General features: G+C 35.9%; 1 long non-coding RNA gene across 5 annotated transcripts; it reads left to right on the forward strand.

Moving 5' to 3' along the window:
* The first annotated feature begins 3,430 nt into the window (after nucleotides 1–3,430).
* Nucleotides 3,431–10,757, forward strand: LOC148783821 (uncharacterized). 5 transcript variants are annotated; one of them, XR_016053806.1, is made up of 5 exons: nucleotides 3,431–3,653; nucleotides 4,131–4,220; nucleotides 4,322–4,427; nucleotides 8,062–8,257; nucleotides 10,697–10,757. It is a non-coding gene; the product is annotated as an uncharacterized LOC148783821 (long non-coding RNA). The 5 variants fall into 5 exon arrangements; XR_016053804.1 differs by lacking the exon at nucleotides 10,697–10,757 and adding an exon at nucleotides 8,904–9,301; XR_016053802.1 differs by lacking the exon at nucleotides 10,697–10,757 and having other exon boundaries at nucleotides 8,062–8,744.
* The last annotated feature ends 7,479 nt before the right edge of the window (nucleotides 10,758–18,236 follow it).

The following is an 18,236-nucleotide window of genomic DNA, read 5'->3' on the forward strand; positions in this document are numbered from 1 at the left end:
CTCGTGCATATTTTCATCATCTTTTAAAACATCTTTTATTTCAGTTCTTACCCTAGTCATTGTCTCATGTATGTAGCCCATGGCGGGCTTCGCATCACCATCAACCAGTCGAAGCACTCTCATTAAAGGGCGTGCCACCTCCAATGCAATAATTATTTGACTCCAAAAAGATGTATTCAAAATAATTTTTTCAACCTTTCTCCCGTCCTTATGCTTTGACCATTTGCTTTGACTCCATTGCTCTGAAGCAAACATGGTCCTCAAGGCACTTTTTTGTTTGGCTAGGCTTCGAAAAGTGAGAAATGACGTGGCAAATCTAGTGATACCTGGTCTCACTAATTCTCTCTTCTTTATAAAAGACCTCATCATGCTTAGAATTATGGTGTGATTGTAAATAAATCCAACAACAAACATAGCTCTTGAAATCACTCCACAAAATAAAGATGTTGTACCCATTTCCTTAAGCATAAGATTAACACAGTGAGCTGCACAAGGTGTCCAAAACATATGCTTCCTTTTCAAAGTCAAGAAATGCTCAGTTGCAGCATAGTTGGCACCATTGTCAATGATAATTTGTACCACATTTTGGTCCCCAACAAAATCGACAATCTCATCCATCAAGCTAGATAAGTATATACCATCATGTGACTTGTCTGATGCATAAATAGACTTAACAAAAAAAGTACCTGTTGAGCAGTTAACCAAAAAATTAATGAATGCCTTTAATTTGCCATCGGACCAACCATCACACATAATAGTGGCCCCATATTTCTCCCACGCTTATCTATGAGAAATCAAAATTTTATTCACATCAAATAAAACATCCTTCAACAAGGGCTCCCTAACATCATGTAGTGAAGGAGGAATAAGTCTTGGGCCACATTGCCCAATTGTTTGGACCATACATGTAAAACTATCCAGAGTTATAGTATTAAAAGGAATGCCGGCCATGTAAATCCACTTACATACCGACTTCCTTTGTTCTTTCTTATATTTATTGTCAATTGTGGTTTGTTTTTTTTTTTTTTTTCGCTCCTGAACCACAATTTCTGGGCTAGGGGTCAAAAAAGAATCTATTGGCCCCTTAGAGAGAGGTGTTCTTCTCTCAGCACTGCCACCAATATTTATAACCCTTTCTCTTGAGGTTGGAGTATGAGTACCCCTTTGCCTCATAGCAACTTCAGACATATCATCATCATCATCATCAAATAATTGCATATCATCAAGCAATTCCTTTTTTTTTTTTTCTCTTTATCTTTTTTCAATCTATCCAAATATTCTCTAATCTCCTTTTTTATATCATCTGTAGCTTGTGGGCATGCTCTTATATTCCCAGAAATTTCGGCTAAATGCTCTTTTTGTCGAAAAATACCACTCATATAGGTATTTCCACATAGCAAGCATATTACACAATTTCTATCTTTCGGATTTTTTAGTTTAGCATCTTTCCAAGCCTGATCTTTGTTATTAGAATATTGGGAAGAAGACATTGTCCCAAAAATAAGTATAACAATATTATTGTACAAGAAGAAATAAAAAGTTACCGACTCTGTGAAGTAGTGCTCGATTTCTTCATGGCCTCTGAAATCCCCAATTTCTTATCACAAATTCACCTTAACATCCCCAAATCAACAATAAAATGCATCAAATGAACATCCAAGTATCAAACGGCCGCCAAATCGAAGATTTGGATGAAAAAACAATTTTCGCCAATTTTTTTTTTTCCTTCGATTTGATTGAAAAAAAGCCACAAAAGTGGCTGGAAATCTTCGATTAGGGGGTATAGTAACCCCCCAAACAGTTTCCCTAAACATTGGAACAAAAAAAAAACCATTTTGCCCCTCCCCGAGGGGCAAAATCAAATTTTTTTTTCATGGAAACAGATGCGGAAGAGATGCGGTCTGATGCAGCCATGATGCCGGATACGGCCTGATGCGGCGCATATGCGGCTGCATCTGTCAAAAGGTCATATGCGAACGGGATACAGATGCGAGCGCATCCCGCATGATGTGGCCGCATTTTAAAACACTGGTATGCACCTTAGCCCAAGTCGCACCTTGGCCCAAAAGTCGCTGCCATTGGTGATCTGCTCATTCCCTTGTCTCTCTAAAACTGGTACTTGCCTCTTTCTATCTCTAAACTCTCTGTCATGATCTCTCTATCTTCCTCTGATCTCTCTCACATCTATCTGCCTCCAATATCTCTCTCTGACCTCTCTAATTTCTCTCTTTCAGATATCTTTCATCCTTATCTCTCTACTTCTTGTCGTATTTCTCCCATATACGTATTTCTTCCATATATCCCTTCTCTCTAATCCAATGCATCCGCCGATTCTTAAACTTCCTCTGCTGCCGAAAAGAGACCTTTCTGCCACCAATCAAAACTGGTTGCCATCTTTTTGTAATCCTTCATTCTCTCTCGAAAGAAATTATCCTTCTCTCTGAAAGAAACACCAAAATTTCAAGCCTTTTACCGTCTCTCTTTAAAAAATCTATCATTCTTTCTAAATTACAGGCCTTCTACCGTTTTTCTCTCTCTAAGTTGCAGGCAACATGATCTCTCTGGTAAGTTGGGTTTGTATAAACTTGACAAATTTTGTTACAGCAAAGCTTCTCTCTGTTGCACGACTTTCTCTCTCTAGTGTACCACCAAGCCCTTCTCTCTATTACAATGGTTTTTCTCTCTCGAAGCAACAAGCTCCTCTCTTTTTATCTTTCCACAGATATAGCACAATAGCTCACAATAGTTACTAGTTTGGAGGCTCACAATAGACAAAATTATTGGTTCGAAAGCTCACAATAGCTCTCCAAGCCTCTGTCTCTCTCTCTAGTTTCCCCTGTCTTTCTCTCTCTAAAGTCTTCTCTTCTAATTGTAGTGTCTTTTGCCCTCACTAAATTGCTTCTCTTCTAATTGCCATGTCTTGTGCCGAATTTTAAGCATTCTTTCTTGCTCGATTATTAAACTAATCAAGTTACTGAGTCCAACAACTTACGAAATTATTTATCAATGGAAATACATTGAAAGGTTATTTCTCAAAGTGGGGAGAAACACCAAGTGGAATCATGTTAGAATGATTATGAAATAACAAGGTGTCAAATTTGTTTTTTTGTGTTTCCATGCTTTTTAAAATTAAAAAAAAAAATCATTGTTTTTACACTTTTCAAAGTAAATACATTCTAGAAAAAAATAAAGAAATTTCACAATGTTTGAAAAAGTTCTGCTTAAGTATGGATCTCGGCCCCTAGCCTATCTATTCAGATGTGTCCAAGTTGACTCGCCTGAGTTTGCCCTGAGTAGGTCGAGACCATTATAAATTCTCACAAATTAGGGAGAAAATGGTAAAAATTTAGAAAAAGTATAAAAAAAACATTAAGTCTATACAACATTGAGAAAATAATAAATTTAGATAAATCAATTTTATGAATTTAAATTACAAGGATGAATTTTACTCAAAATTTTGAGGCGTATTCTCTCAGTGAGAATCGATTCCTCCCATCTCTGTTAAACCTTCCTCAGATACCTTAAATCAAAACCTCCAAATCAAAATTCGGATTAAATTGGATCTGGTTGATAATGTCGTGAAGGATTGGTTTCCTAACATGATCATTGTCATTTATGGGGATTTAGATAATGGGAAGTCATCTGAATCTTGGGTGAGAAGATTTTGGTCAATCAATTTCTTAAGAAAAAAAAGAAAAAAGATTTTGGTCAATCAAACAGGTTTTGGTCTTCCAATGACCATGATTACTATAAATGTCATGTTATCCTGAAATATCAAAGATAATGTTAAGATTGTGTAAAATTTTGTGGGATGTTGAGATTGTGTGTATGCCTTTATTTATGACTCAATAGTGCATTTCAGTTTTGAATTTTTTTTTAGCTGGTGCCTTGTTGACTTGTGAGTTTTCCTTGATGTTCTGTCTTCAATTAATTTATTAGAATAAACCGATGAAAGTCATCTCTTAGTTTACATGGTTAAAAGTCTTATTTAAAGTTGATCCTTTAAATGCATCTTTTGTTGAGAATAATCTCTTTAATTGAGTTGAATGTACCTTTTGATGAGAGTTGAATGCACCTTTTGTTGAAAATAATGTCTTTAATTGAGTTGTTCTTGGTATTATGCCTTGCAGGAATCTCACCTTGGATTCATGGAAATGAAATCTTGGTCACAAGTGTCACTCTGCAACCATAAAGAAACAGCCCTACAATGCATTGATCATGTAAGAAGTGCTCTTTATTTCTTTAAGTTTTAGGTTTTAGCTCCCTTTCATATTCAAAGAATTTTGAATTATTCCTTATTGTTTTGACATGACTACTGTAGGTTTCTAATCTAATTGAGTGCTGTCTACAAAAGTATATGGATAGAGAAATGGTCAAAAAGGTCCTTTTTGACAGGAAGAAAATAAAGCCTTCAATCACAAATCTAGGTATTTACAGACGAATCCATTTACTATGCTCTCTTTCACAGTTGAACCCTCCTTTTTTATGTGCATAGCATCTTGGTTTTTCTTTAGTTCCTTTCATTTTCATATTGAAATATGTTTATTCAAGTGTTTTATTCAAAAAAGAAAAAAAAAAAAAGGTGTTTATTCAAGTGTTCTTTGCTCTGTGACTCATTTTCTTTTTAAATACTATAATATGAATTATATGTTGTTTCATGTATTGGATACTTAATATTTATGACCAAATGATGAGGAATGATAAGATATGAGTATTATTAAGTGCATTTCTTCTAGTCTTTTAGTTCTTAGTTTGCATTTTCATTTTTGAGAATCTCAAGCTCCTAACCATTATACATTTACTTCATCCCGTTTTACTCCGCTTCATGTCCACATTTTGTTTACACTTTTATAATGTATCACACAGCATCATGTGGAAGGAAAAAGATGTTATAACCATTTCCCTAACTGTACCTGCCCAAAAGAGCATGATATGGTATTCGTTTTAATTATACTAAAAGTCAAATTTTTTTTCCCAATATATTTTCTTTCACCTGTTATCACCTCCTTTGTCGCAGTGATGGTGTCTTGAAGATCTTCATGATATTTTGTTCTTGATTGACCACTTGAGTTTTCTAATTATAGATACTTGATTAATGTAAACTGTTATAAAATTGGCCCACTATACTTGCTTTTATGTATTTATTATTATTATTACGTTTTCTTGTATGCAGTATGTTATAAAATTGGCCCATTAGACTTGCTTTTATTTATTTATTATTATTATTACTTTTTTTTGGATGCACTATGAAAGAAACTGGAAGAAGAAAATCCTGATTTTTTCGAGGCCTACTATGTAAAATTGACCCTGATAGCTCAAATCACACAGTTCAATCAATTGCTTGAGGCACAAAATCAACGTATGAATCTTGAGGGACAAAATTAGCGTATGAATACTGCAGAAACATAAAAATTCTTGCAGCAACATCAAAAGGTCCTGTGCAAAATAAAATACAAAATGGAATCCATCTCATGGCTGTACACAGGTAGTGGTAGGTTTTGTGTGTGTGTGGGTGTGTCTATTGGATTATAAGCTAGCTTGTACTACTTAGAAGGTTTCCAAAAGACTCTAGGACATCACGCAAGCAGCGACCTGTGTGCGAGTGGCAAGTAAGCATCCCGTGCCTCCAGCCGTGAAATGCGGCTGTACAAAGCCGCCTCGGTATCGGCATTTGCAACTCTAAATGGGGGAAGCGAAACATGACAGAGCTCTAGAGGAGGAAGCCTACTCACCTTCATCCTCCTTTGATTGGTTTTCGCTGGAATAAGATGATTCTGATTCTGAAGAGGAAGAAGAGATGTCGTTGTCCCCCAAGGAAGTCCTTGTACTTTCAAAATGAGTTAAATCTCATACACACTTTCAAAATGAGTAATATCTTATATAGGAGATATATTTTTCAGTTCTGTTCATTGATAAGTATCAAAGCTCTATAACATCTGATTGATAGGAAATATATTTTAATTTATTGTTTATATAATCATTGAGATTTCAACTTAATCCTGCTATAGATTTGGCGTTGTCATCAAATTTGTAAAGGAAAGTTACATAAATTGTATGTACTTGATAATCTTGTAATTGATTCAGATCACTGGTTGGGATTATAGTCTTTTTTTCATCACTTGTTCGACTGAGTGAGACTAGCTTGACTCACTGTAAAAAAAAAATAAAAAAATAAAAAATAAAAAATAAAATAATAATAATAATAATATTGGGTTATTCTTTTGGTGGACAATTTGGTAGGTATTAATCTTATTCTACCATATGTTAACTTTTTTTTTTTTTTTTTGCCTGATTTGAGAGAAGCCCAATTTTAGGCTCATGTTTGATAATACTCCTGCTGAGATTGTTCATTTATACTGCTGATATTTCTCACACGTACTTGATGTTGCTCATGCGCCCCAAATAAATAATATAAAGGGGAATTTTATATTGTCTTTGATAATTGTAGTGTTACTTCAAATTTGAAGATTGCCTATTTCATAAATTTTTTTTTAAGGCATCAATTAATAACTGACATTGTTTATGAAATAATTGCAGCTCTCTCTGTAAAAGTATTGACCACATATTTTGGTGCCTTGTTTAGCTTCTTTAGAACTTAGAAAGAATTAGTTTACTCACACAAAACTTTGCAAATGGCAAGTAGAATTGTAATGGCTGAACTTTCTAAAGTTGAAAAATTGAATGGAAATAATTTTGGGATGTTGAAGAGGAAGATGAAATATCTTCTCCAAGATAGAATAATATATGTACTAAGAGAATATCCACCAGAAGTTGGTGATAAACCAACTGAAGAAGAAAGAAAAAGGCTAGAAAATTTTTTAGAAGATGACCTCATAGAATAGAGCAAGAAAAAAAGGTATACAGAGTTTCATCTGTAAACATAGATCTCCTCTTTTCTCTCTTAAAAGGGCAAGAAAAATATGGGTTACGCGATCACCAGCCTCACGACATCCCTTCTCTGATCTCGAATTGGTCTCACGCTCCAATAATTTTTGTTAACGTTTGTATGGTATTTCATACCCCTATCTTATCTCAGGGTCGTGAATGACATCAACTATGCAACAATTAGATAAAAGCTTTGTGACTTACACAAAAGTGAACTTTGGCTTCCACAAGGAAATTTCCCATTGAGTCTTCAAATTACATTTAACTAGTTGCCTTCAATAATAGCGGGTTCTTCAATGTATACTGAGAGTATATTGGCTTCAGCTCCACATAGAATCTTCCATTCTATGATTCCACGAGTTACAATTCTGAGCTGTACTTTATTCTTAATGGTCCCCCCTCTAGCACCCACAAAATCATAAGTGGATGTGTGATTATTCCATAAACTCACGGTAAATGTCCTATAACATAGAAAATCCGTTGGCTAACCCCAGTCCATTTAGCCAGTGATGCGTTTGAATTTTCTCAATGTGGGGATTGATAATGGGACTCAATACATGGGCACTATACAAGTCTGTAAAATAAGAAAAAGAAAGCCCTCTACCCCTTCTTATGGCCCATAATAACATACCAGGTTTAGTTTGCTTTAGATCCACCTTGGTCCAATATGAAATGTGTGTACAGACGTATTGTGCACATAGACAAACTGTGGATGATTCAAAAGCCAGTTACATTGATCGATTTATTTTAAGAAGCTTATTCTAGATTTATAAAACATAGTTGAAATTTGATTACGGACCAGGGGCTTATTGTCTGAACCAGGGGTGCCCCATGATTTGCGCTTTGTTCTGTTTGACATTTTAGATGTTGTGAAGCTGATTGAATACATTAAGAGTAGAACCCTTGTTATTATGGACATATGTGGTTGCAATAACAAACATTCTTCTTAACGTAGAATGACAAAAATAGCTGGAGATATAAATATTTCATTTGCGGACAGAGTGTACTTAAACTGTAGAGTAGCCTGTAGCCTGCTACAATTATGGTGTATTATTTATTTCTAGTAGAGTCTTAGTTTTCTCTTGGCTATGAGATGTAAAATCGCTAAAGCACATGTTCTAGTGATTTTGGTAGCTACTACAATTGTTCTAATTCGATGCTTTTCTATCTCTCAAGTCACTTGATGGGCCCTTATTCTGGTGACATGAGACGTAATATCACGCATGCAAGTCTCTTCTTCTCAATTACAGAGGCTCCTCCAATATGGCAACCACACATTGGTTGTGATTAGGCTCTTACATAAGAAACTCTCTCAGGTTGCAGACACATAGCACTTGGAATTTCAGTGTTTTAGGATCTGAAAATTTACAAGGTTAGCTTTCTTCTCTATGTAGGTTGTGTGCCATGGTTTTGTATAATTCAAATGTTTGCTGAGGGCTAATTTCAGAAGTTTGGAATTCAAATTGCTTTTATCCATCTTTCAGTTTTGAAACATTACTTTTTTATATGGGGTGTTTGAGGGAATGCCATGCATAAAAGAGAATTAGTTAAGTAGACTTCTGTTTGATTTGTCAACCAAAATGTTTAGCTGCTCCTGTGCAAATGTTTAGCTGCTCCTGTGCTGTTTTTATGCAAAGAGCGATAACTAAGTTTCAAGTGACACTCAACGAAATTCGAGTCATGGGCTAAGTATTCTGAGATTCAGAGGGCAAAGATGATCATATTTTTCAGTTGTCAAATTTTGGGTGAAGTTTATGTTTTGGCTTAGCAATAGGTTGGCTGGCTTCTATATATCAGGTTTTATATTACTCGAGTTTGAGCGCTTATATAATTGGACTTTCAGATTGTTTTGAGCCATATTCTTTGGTGTGATGGTTCTAAGAAATTAATATTTTTTACATGAGCCAATGCCTATCCATATTTATGAATTGTTCTACAAGATTGTGAATGGCATGTTTGAAAGTTTTTATTTTTATGGTTATTAGGACTTGAACATTAAAATTAATATGCTGTTGTAGGCATTGACCCCGCACCAAAACCCATATTTACCTCTCACCAAATGCCCATTTATTTGGGTGCAATCATAAGCTACTATCTGCGACTTCACACCATCCAAATGCACCCTTAAACTGGTGTTATGCGATCGGTGAAATCCCAGAATTCTTATATTCCGAATGGTCTGCTACTTGTGGATGAGCGCATCGTTGATAGGTCTCTTGTTGTTAGCTTATTATTGTAGTTACTCAGCTTGTTGAATGAATGATTCATTATATTTTTGGGAAATGTCAGATAAACTCTGTTTTGTTCTTTATATTTAAAAATGGGCAAGCTCCTTATGTTTTCCCTACAACATAAAACTTATATACTTCACCTTCTCCAACCCTCCATTCTGAATGAAGGGCTAAGATTGTCCCAATCACAATGTCACGTCTTTACACTATTTTATTTTTATTTTTTATTTTATGAACTATTTTGGCACCAAATTTTGGACGTTCCATTCTTCTATTAAACTCGTATTAGCGAAAAATATAAAAAAATATTTTCAATAAAATAAAATGACCAAAATACCCCTGAAAATTTTAAGGGGTATTTTGGTCATTATATTTTATCGAAAAATTATTTTTAATATTTTTTATAAGTGCGCCCCAATGAGAAGATGACACGTACCAAATTTTGTATTCATACAATTTGTATATAAAAAACTACAAATAAAATACTTTGAAACGTCGGATCTAATATCAAACGGTGAGTGGCTCTCTTGATCAAAATTGAATGGCTGGATGGTAGGGGGAGGATAGAACTTTTATGCTGTAGGGGAAGTATAAAAACCTTTCCCTTTAAAAATAGCCTTATATATTTCAGATTTTAGAATAAGTTTGATTTTTTAGAGCATAAAATATATTTGAACTTTTACCTCTTTTTCCATAGTTCAGACTAAGCTCAAATTTTGTATATTTATATTTCAAATTAGTATACACCTATAAAAAATAATTTAAAATAAGTAAAATTATTGAGAGAAAATATAGAATGAGATCATTTATCTTTGATACAAGGTGGTTACGTTAATCTTGACCATTAGATGTGAATTTGGGTGGCTGCAGTTATTTCAGTGACCAAGCTCAAACTTCAAAATAAATTTTCTCAAACTCTGTAACATATCCAAGATATCAAATTTCACATAAAATTATTGTAAGGAATTGTCACCGCTTTGTATGAAAGGTCTCATTATATACAATCCCAATTATTAAACTACCCTTATACTATTTAAGGTAATGTGGTATAAAATAATTTTATATATTTTAAATTATTTTAAATACTTTTTGCAAGTGTATGATGCTGATACGTATGAGCATACTAAATATGAGCCTAATTAAATATATTAAAAAATATAAAATTAAAATACACTTTTATATTCTTAAAAAAGGGGACTCGATTGTATGATACTAAATATATCGGACGTATCAACTTGGGAACATTATTTTTACCGGATTTTTGATGTGCACCTTACTTTTACTTCTACAGTATAATGTTCCAACCTTATATAAACTACATCCACTTTTTAAATATAAAAAAGTTAAAAGATTTATCTGTAAACTTCTCTGTAATTTTTTTATAACATTACATCTATATCCATGCATTTGCTTTCAAAGTCCACTAGGCTCAGCCATTAAACAGGTTAACTTAGACTGAAACTTCTGGTATTTCTTTCTTACCTATTCCACGCTATAAAATCTTGAAGGCGGAATAGTCTTCTGATTGTTTTGGTTTGTGATTATCACACTACTTATATAGTTTTCAAAATTACCCGCAGTCCTCCCGATACTATAGATCGAGTTAAGGAAAATAGCAGATCCCCTTCGAGAAAGAAAAAAAACCAAAGAAAGAAACATAGGCTCAGCTCCAAGCAAACTACAGCTCCAAAGAAGCCGAGGATTTGACTCGGCACCTCACCCACTCACTAACGTCCTAAAAATTGAGGTACTATGTCAGGCTTAGATGTTGAAAAATTATTAAAAAATAAGGTTTAAAGGCGGTTCGATGTTTTAAACATTAAAAGTTCAAAACATGAGGTTCAAAATGTGGTCAGACTTTTCAAACATCTAACTGCCTTTAAACCTCATTTTTAGGAGGTTTGAAACATTAAAAATACTACTTTGGAGGTTTAAACCTTTTTAGCGTATCAATCTACTCTCTCTCTCTCTCTCTCTCTTTCTCTTCCCTCTTCTTAACTTCCATTTGTGCATTTGTGTAATGCTTTTACCGCCCTCAAGTTTAGAAGGAAAGAAGTGACAGATGACTCAGTCCTTCTCTTTCATTTGTGGATTCCGAGTTAATGGATGTGAAATTCTTGAACTTGTAAACTTCGCAACAATTATATGATTTTCATTTATCCAGAGGAGAGGGTACCATGTACTTTTTAAATTCATAAAAGATGATTTCTATTCTCTAGAATATAGTTTGTTGGATTATCTGGAATACAACATGCCACTCTTAGCAGTATTTTTTCAAACTTTAACTGAGGTTTAACGGCAGTGTGATGTCTAAAATATGGAACTGTCATTAGACCTCATTTTTCAAGGTTTACGGCGGTTTAAAGTTTGGATATTGGACCGACATTAAAGAGTAATAGCAACCCAAAGCGGTCTAATGTGAGTAACATAGAACCGACCCTAAGATGGTCACCCGACTTGTCGTATACTCCCAAACTTCATTGAAAAAAAAAAGTATTTAGTCCGATATTTCAAACATTGGAATGTGGGCAAATTTAGAAAAAAATTATAGAAAATAGAGAGCTAAGAACTCCGCATATTATAACATATTTTTGGACCTTTTCGTTATATCAGTAAAATAAAACGGTACCGACATAATTTTCCCATGGTCGATAGAATCAAGAATTGGACAGATTTATAGTTTGAAAAGACCACCACCTAGGATGAGAATCATGGAAGCAAGGCCCTCCATACAAAGAAATAACAAAACTCTAGACTGAGCATGTTCCATCGAGACTACGAGATTCGGTGAGAACTCTTAGGTCATCTCCAAAGCTCTGAGACTTGTGCTGTGACAATAATATTTGTAGTTCTAATAACCAAAAGAGATTAACTTACGGTTACAACATCAAACTCTTAACCCTAAAAAGGGGAGCACAAGTAAAAATGAAAAGCGGCCACTCACACTAAGTTGGGCAATTAGATCTTAAAAAGGCATGGAGCCTACCATCAAATCTAATAACTTAAATGTATTTTTGTGTTTCCATTGCATCGAGGCTAGCTCATAGATTCCTAACAAAATAAATGATGAACTGAAAATTTGACTCGAATCTCATTTTTGTCGGTAAATGTTAACGACGATCGAAATTACAAAATGCTGAATAACTGTGTTCGTTGAAGAAAGCACGATTGTTTTATTAAAAGATCTTGACACGATTGTCTTAACTTGGTTTTTCAAATGTCCGCAATTCCCTATATAAAGGAAAATACCCTATATAATCCTAATGACTATGGGAAACCGATACACCTCAAGGTCATATCGTCCGTCCATCGAAATAATGGGTGGTGATGCAAGTGAGACCATCACAGACGTTATGTTGCCCTTCATGGGTAGATCCATAGTTTCTCCATCGCCAGCCACTTTTTCAATGGTTGATGATGATCCTAAATTATATTTCTTAAAGTCATGGTTGAAATATGCCTGGGTTGTGGTTGTGTAAATTGTGAAAGGTTATGGTTGAAGTTAGTTGTTATTCCTTAGATGCTGCGAAAAAACTTTGGGTCTCAAAGTTAAGTTTCCTAAACCTTCAACGAAAAAACTTTGGGTCTCAAAGTTAAGTTTCCTAAAGCTTCAATGGGTGGGATGTGACTTTGGGTCTCAAAGTTAAGTTTTTGAAAGGTGGGATGTGATGTTGTGTTGTGGACTTTTTCCCAATTAAATACGTTGGTATTGAAATCTTTGATTCTAAGTTGCCGAGATCGGTGTGGGATCTTGGGTTGAAAAGAGTTCACATGAAACTGGATTTATGGAAGTCAAATTTTTTATCTCTAGGGGACATGTAACTTTGATGTGTCTAATATGCTAGTTTATATGCTTTCCTCTTGTTATTAAAAAAATTGAATGGTTTATGCAGACTTTTTATGAGGCACTCTTGATGGAAAAAGAAAATACCATTTTCATCTCCTATAAACATATGGCTCTTGTGCTCGCTCTCATACAACCCATTGTCATGCACGCCCAACTCAAAAGGAAAATTTGAACCCAAGTGGGAGGGCCCATTCGTGGTAAAAGGCGTTCCCATATGTTGCTACCTTCTAGCTCAAGCTGATTCTGAAGAGGTTATGCCTCTAATAAATGAGTGATACTTGACTATATATATTATCCATAAGCCATAGTCTTAGCTACAAGACCTTAAACTGCATAGCACTATGGTCCATGTCGCATAACCTTGAACTGTTTGACGATGAGTCAGTCGCATGGCGTTAAACTGTGACATATAGTTTGTGTCACACGACCCTAAACTGTTTGACACCATCCAATAGCCCCATGATATTAAGCTGTGAGCCGAAGTTAAGAGGCACTACCCTATTTTGGTATCATTCGCATTTCCTTAAAAGGCATTCTCAAAATAAAAAGAAAAGATGAACATGGTGAAAATCTACAATGGAACTATGGGTAAAATATATCCCAAAAAAATAAAATAAAAAAAGCAGATGTGGCAAATCCGAAACAGCACCGTGGGTAAAAAAAAATGGCATATCAACCGGCGTGGCAAAAACTTGAAAGGATGTCACGATTAAAAAGGAAATAAAGATAGATTTGGTATCATAGACCTGAATAAAAAAGCCTAAAATAAAAATTTGGGTTCCGTGAAAACTGATTCTAGTGCGTTCCTCTTGACTCAAGCGAACTCGGCAGGGGACTCGAAGTCATAAGAGGTGATGAGAAGAGCACCTCGAAAGTGGTCTCTCACTAATCCTCGGCCCTAACATATGGCAAAGTAAATAAATAAAGGAGAAGTCAAGATAAGCACCTCCATAATTAAAAAAAAAAAAAAACAAGAAAAAAAAAAGAAGGGAGAATTTAGCTTTTGTATTTGGAAGTTGCAATTATTTTTGTCTCTTAAATTTCAAAATGAGTGGTTGTAAGAGTGCCAATGAGTAGACACAAAATTTTTTTAAAAAATTTCGAACTTTGTAACAAACCCCAAGCCATCTATTCGTAACAAACCCCAAGCCATCTATTTTGACATCTAATGAATAAAAATAATTATGATCTCCATATACAAAAGATAAATAGACAATCTCATTAAAAAAAAAAAGCTTCTTTTGTTCACTAAAGTGCAAAGCACATGATACATTACGGCACGTGGCTGTGGTATGCAAAGAAAGCAAGGGATGATGGCACATACATCACAAATGAAAGGCTCATCATCTCTTCGACATAGACAGCAGGCTACAAGTTACAAAACATGGCCAAATCTGTGAGAAGGCTACAAGTTACAAAACATGGCCAAATCTGTGACATTGGCGTAAGCTACCCTATCGGTTAGAATAACTTTAGCAAGAAATAGAGAAGATTAGGGAAGACCACGCTGCCAACGGCTTGAATAACAGTTAAAAACGGAGGCAGAATGTTTTTTTTTTTTTTTTTTTTGGGTAATCCAATAGCGAAGGCAAGCCCCACCCGTTTTTTCAGCTTGAAGGTGTTAGCAGAGTGATATCAATGAAATCACAATGGGGTGATTAGGAATGGGGGTGTGATCACCACAACCCAGCCATTTTTTGGGAAGGCGAAATCTCATGGCCTAGGTCATTCATATTGTGAAGAGTCTCAGTTTTTTTTGAAGAGACTCAGTGTTCATTAATCAATATGAATATGCATGCTTGTTTTATATAGACAATTACAGATGACAATAATAGAAATAAATCAAAAACATCTATACTATATCCAAACTTACCACAAAATACAAGATATTGTATCCACCCTTCAAAATATACTGATTACAATATACACTTTCCGTATTAACCTGATAGATAATATATACTTTCATTTCACACTCCCGCTCAAACTCAAGATGCTATGAGAGAGAATAGAGAATAGCTGGAGTTTGAACACTACGTTGCAGAAATGAACAATTGGATCTTCAGGTGCATAGCATGACCAGTAAGTAGTGGCATACTTAAAATGCTTGATCAACAAGTACAAAGGAACAACAGAACATGTCAAGCTCAAGCAAACAGAGCAATAAACCTCAGAAACATAAGGCAATTGGTTTATGTAAACAAAGAAAAGCTTTTCAAAAAAGAAACCACTTGGTTGTTTGACGGTGGAGAGAGAAGAGGCAACTGGTTTTGTTTGACGGAGCAAAAAGAAAGTGCTTCGAGCTCATAAATAAAAGGAAAATGAAAAATAGGTCGGAAATACTTGCTAGAAAAAAGAAAAAACGTACCAGAAATTACTGAGAAAGTGGATTCAAAAAATAAAAAAAGAGGCAGTTGCAGATTCAAATTGCTTTTAGATGGCGGTTTCTTGATTCAATCGGATGTGATATGATTAAGGAATAACTGAGTAACAAACTCGTCTTGAAAATCGACGATAACAGTACATGGATGCATAATGAACATGGAGAATATAAACCTAGCTATGATACATGTGAAGAGTCTCAATTTTCTCTTAAGAGAATCAATTTCCATTAATTAATATAAATATACAGACTTGTCTTATATAGACAATTACAAATGACAATAATAGAAATAAATCAGAAACACCTATACTATATCTAAACTTACAATCTACACCTTCTATAGTAACATGATAGACAATATGCACGTATTTCCCCACCAGCTTGATGAAACCTCTGCAGCTTCTTTTTCAAATCGGAAAAGAAAAAACGAGGACACTTATTAGATGAAAAGGAAAAAACACCATCCCTTCTCCCTTTGGACAAATGGAATTATGAATCGAAAAACTTGTCTCCTGGATTCTATTATCCGGGTCAGCTATTTTGCTGTTGGCCTGAAGTCCTTCTCTCCATAACTCAAGCCCAAGAAAGTTCAAAAAAAGAAAGAATAGGTGTATGGTGAAAAGAGAGGGTAAAAACCCTTTTTACAACCCGTAAAAGCACAACCTTTCATCATGTCACAAAGACCCATAGTTTTGTCAAAAGATGAGTGTTAAAAATTTACCAGGAATGCCCCATTCAAGGCCATAACGATAGGGGTGGCAATAGGTCGGATTTGGTTGGGTCCGGACTTGGACCTGGATTCAAATCCGAATAGTATTCAGATCCAGGTTTTGGACCCGGCCCCAACCCGTTGGATTAAAAAATTGGACCCATACCCATACCCATTGTCAGGTTCCGGGTCTGGTCAGGTCGATTGTCACCCTCACAATGAGTTTTTTTTTGTTTTGCCCTTATTTTACCATTATATATATATATATTATTGGCAACAAGGTCACAATCATCTACTATTAGATTTCAAGTTCTATGATTTGTTGTTTAATAGCTAAAGATGACTCTAAGTTTTTATTGTATACAATCCTAAATACACCCAAACAAATTAGGGATTGAATTATTTTATTTCCAACAATTTATGGGTATGGGTCGGGTCTAACCGGACCCCGACCCGAATAGAGTTCGAGTCCAAGTTTTGGTCTTGGACCCGACCCCCCGGGTCCAAATATTGGACCCATGTTGGGTATATCCGGAGGGTGTCAGATCCGGGTCCATTGCCATCCCGAAGACATGTTTCGCAAGAAGGCCAAAATTAAGCACAAGACTAATTTTCGAACACCCACCGAGACATCTCTATCACTCACTCGTGTCTTACTAGCACTTACCATCACTTCTTACTTTTAGGTCACCGTCTACCCTTTTCTAGGGTTGGAAACGGGTCGGGTATGGGTTGGGTCCAGCTAAGCTTAGATCCAAACCCGAATAGATTTGGGTCTAAGTTTTGGACCCAGACTCAACCCATTGGGTCTAAAAATTGGACCCATATCTGTACCCATCGGGTCCCGGGTCATATCCATCTGGTCTAGGGTCCATTATCATTATTATGGGCTTCGTTTTTTTTTTTGCCTTTTTTTTTACCATCATATACTTATATTATTGGTAACAATGTCACAATCACCTGCTACTGGATTTCAAGCCATGTGATTTGCTGTTTAATGGCTAAAGATGCCTACTAGTTATAATTATATACGATCCTTAATACACCCAAATGAATAGGGCTTAAAATAAAATATTTTATCTCTAACAGTTTACATGTACGGGTCGGGTCTAGTTGGACCCGAACTCAAACCCAACCTGCCAAGTCCAAATGCTAGACCCATACCCGAGCCGTGTCGGGTACACCCACCAAGTCGTGGTCCATTACCACCCCTACCCTCTCCTTCTGCATTCCCTCTTCTCATAACCCTAGTAAAAAGAAGACCTCACCGACGGAAGCCTTGCCTGCGGCCCATCACCTCTTAACTCCCTCTAGTTTCTTATCTACTTCCTACTTCCTTCTCCATCTTCGAGAAGTGGGGAACCACTACTCGCTCTACTTTCCTGTAGTTTCTCTTATCTCAGCATGTTAAATTTGGGTGACCAGGAGCAAGTCACAAGAACACTTGGCACCACCCCTTGGGAATGATTAGGACCAAGTCACAAAGACAATCAGCATGTTCCAAATTCCGGTTACCGGGAGCTAGTCATCAACACCCTCAACACCTATATGAATTCCAAATTCTAGTGACCAGGAGTAAGTCATCAAGACACTTGGCGTCTTTCCAAATCCCAAAATTTTAGTGCCTTGGGAGCAAATCATCATGACATTCGGTGTGTCGGTGAGCTCTAAGGACAGCTTCAAAAGTCACATTCAAAGCCCTCATCAACCCACCAAAAAGAAACAGCCATGGTACTAGAAGGAAATCACTCTTTCTCGTTTCGAATGTCATGCTTTTCGCATCAATCTAACATGTGAGATTCGAAGGGATACGCCGTTTGCACGTATTTCTGACACACATGGCAAACCCATACCAAAATGCCACTCGGGAACTGAAAGACAGGTATTAGGATGCACCACTCGAATATGAAGGTGATGGAGGTGCTCCACAAAAGCGACAGCCCGTGGCAGCAAACATCCAGGCTTGTCGTACCAGCAAGGATCTGGCATGCTACACAACCAAAAAAACTGCTGCAGATGAAGAGTATGGTAAGAGTTTGACTCCAAACTTAAGAGACTCTCATTCATTGTGTATGCCAGAGGGTCCCCCCGAATCAAAGCTATATAACCCAACAGATCGACCCTAAACCATCACAAAGATAGCCCTTAATGTTCCCAAGATACTCCCTTAATTTTAGCTCGAAA

Source organism: Amborella trichopoda, chromosome 1, assembly GCF_054954075.1.
Source record: "Amborella trichopoda isolate Santa Cruz 75 chromosome 1, AtrichopodaSantaCruz75HAP2 v2.0, whole genome shotgun sequence".
In the NCBI taxonomy this organism is placed as follows: Eukaryota; Viridiplantae; Streptophyta; class Magnoliopsida; order Amborellales; family Amborellaceae; genus Amborella; species Amborella trichopoda.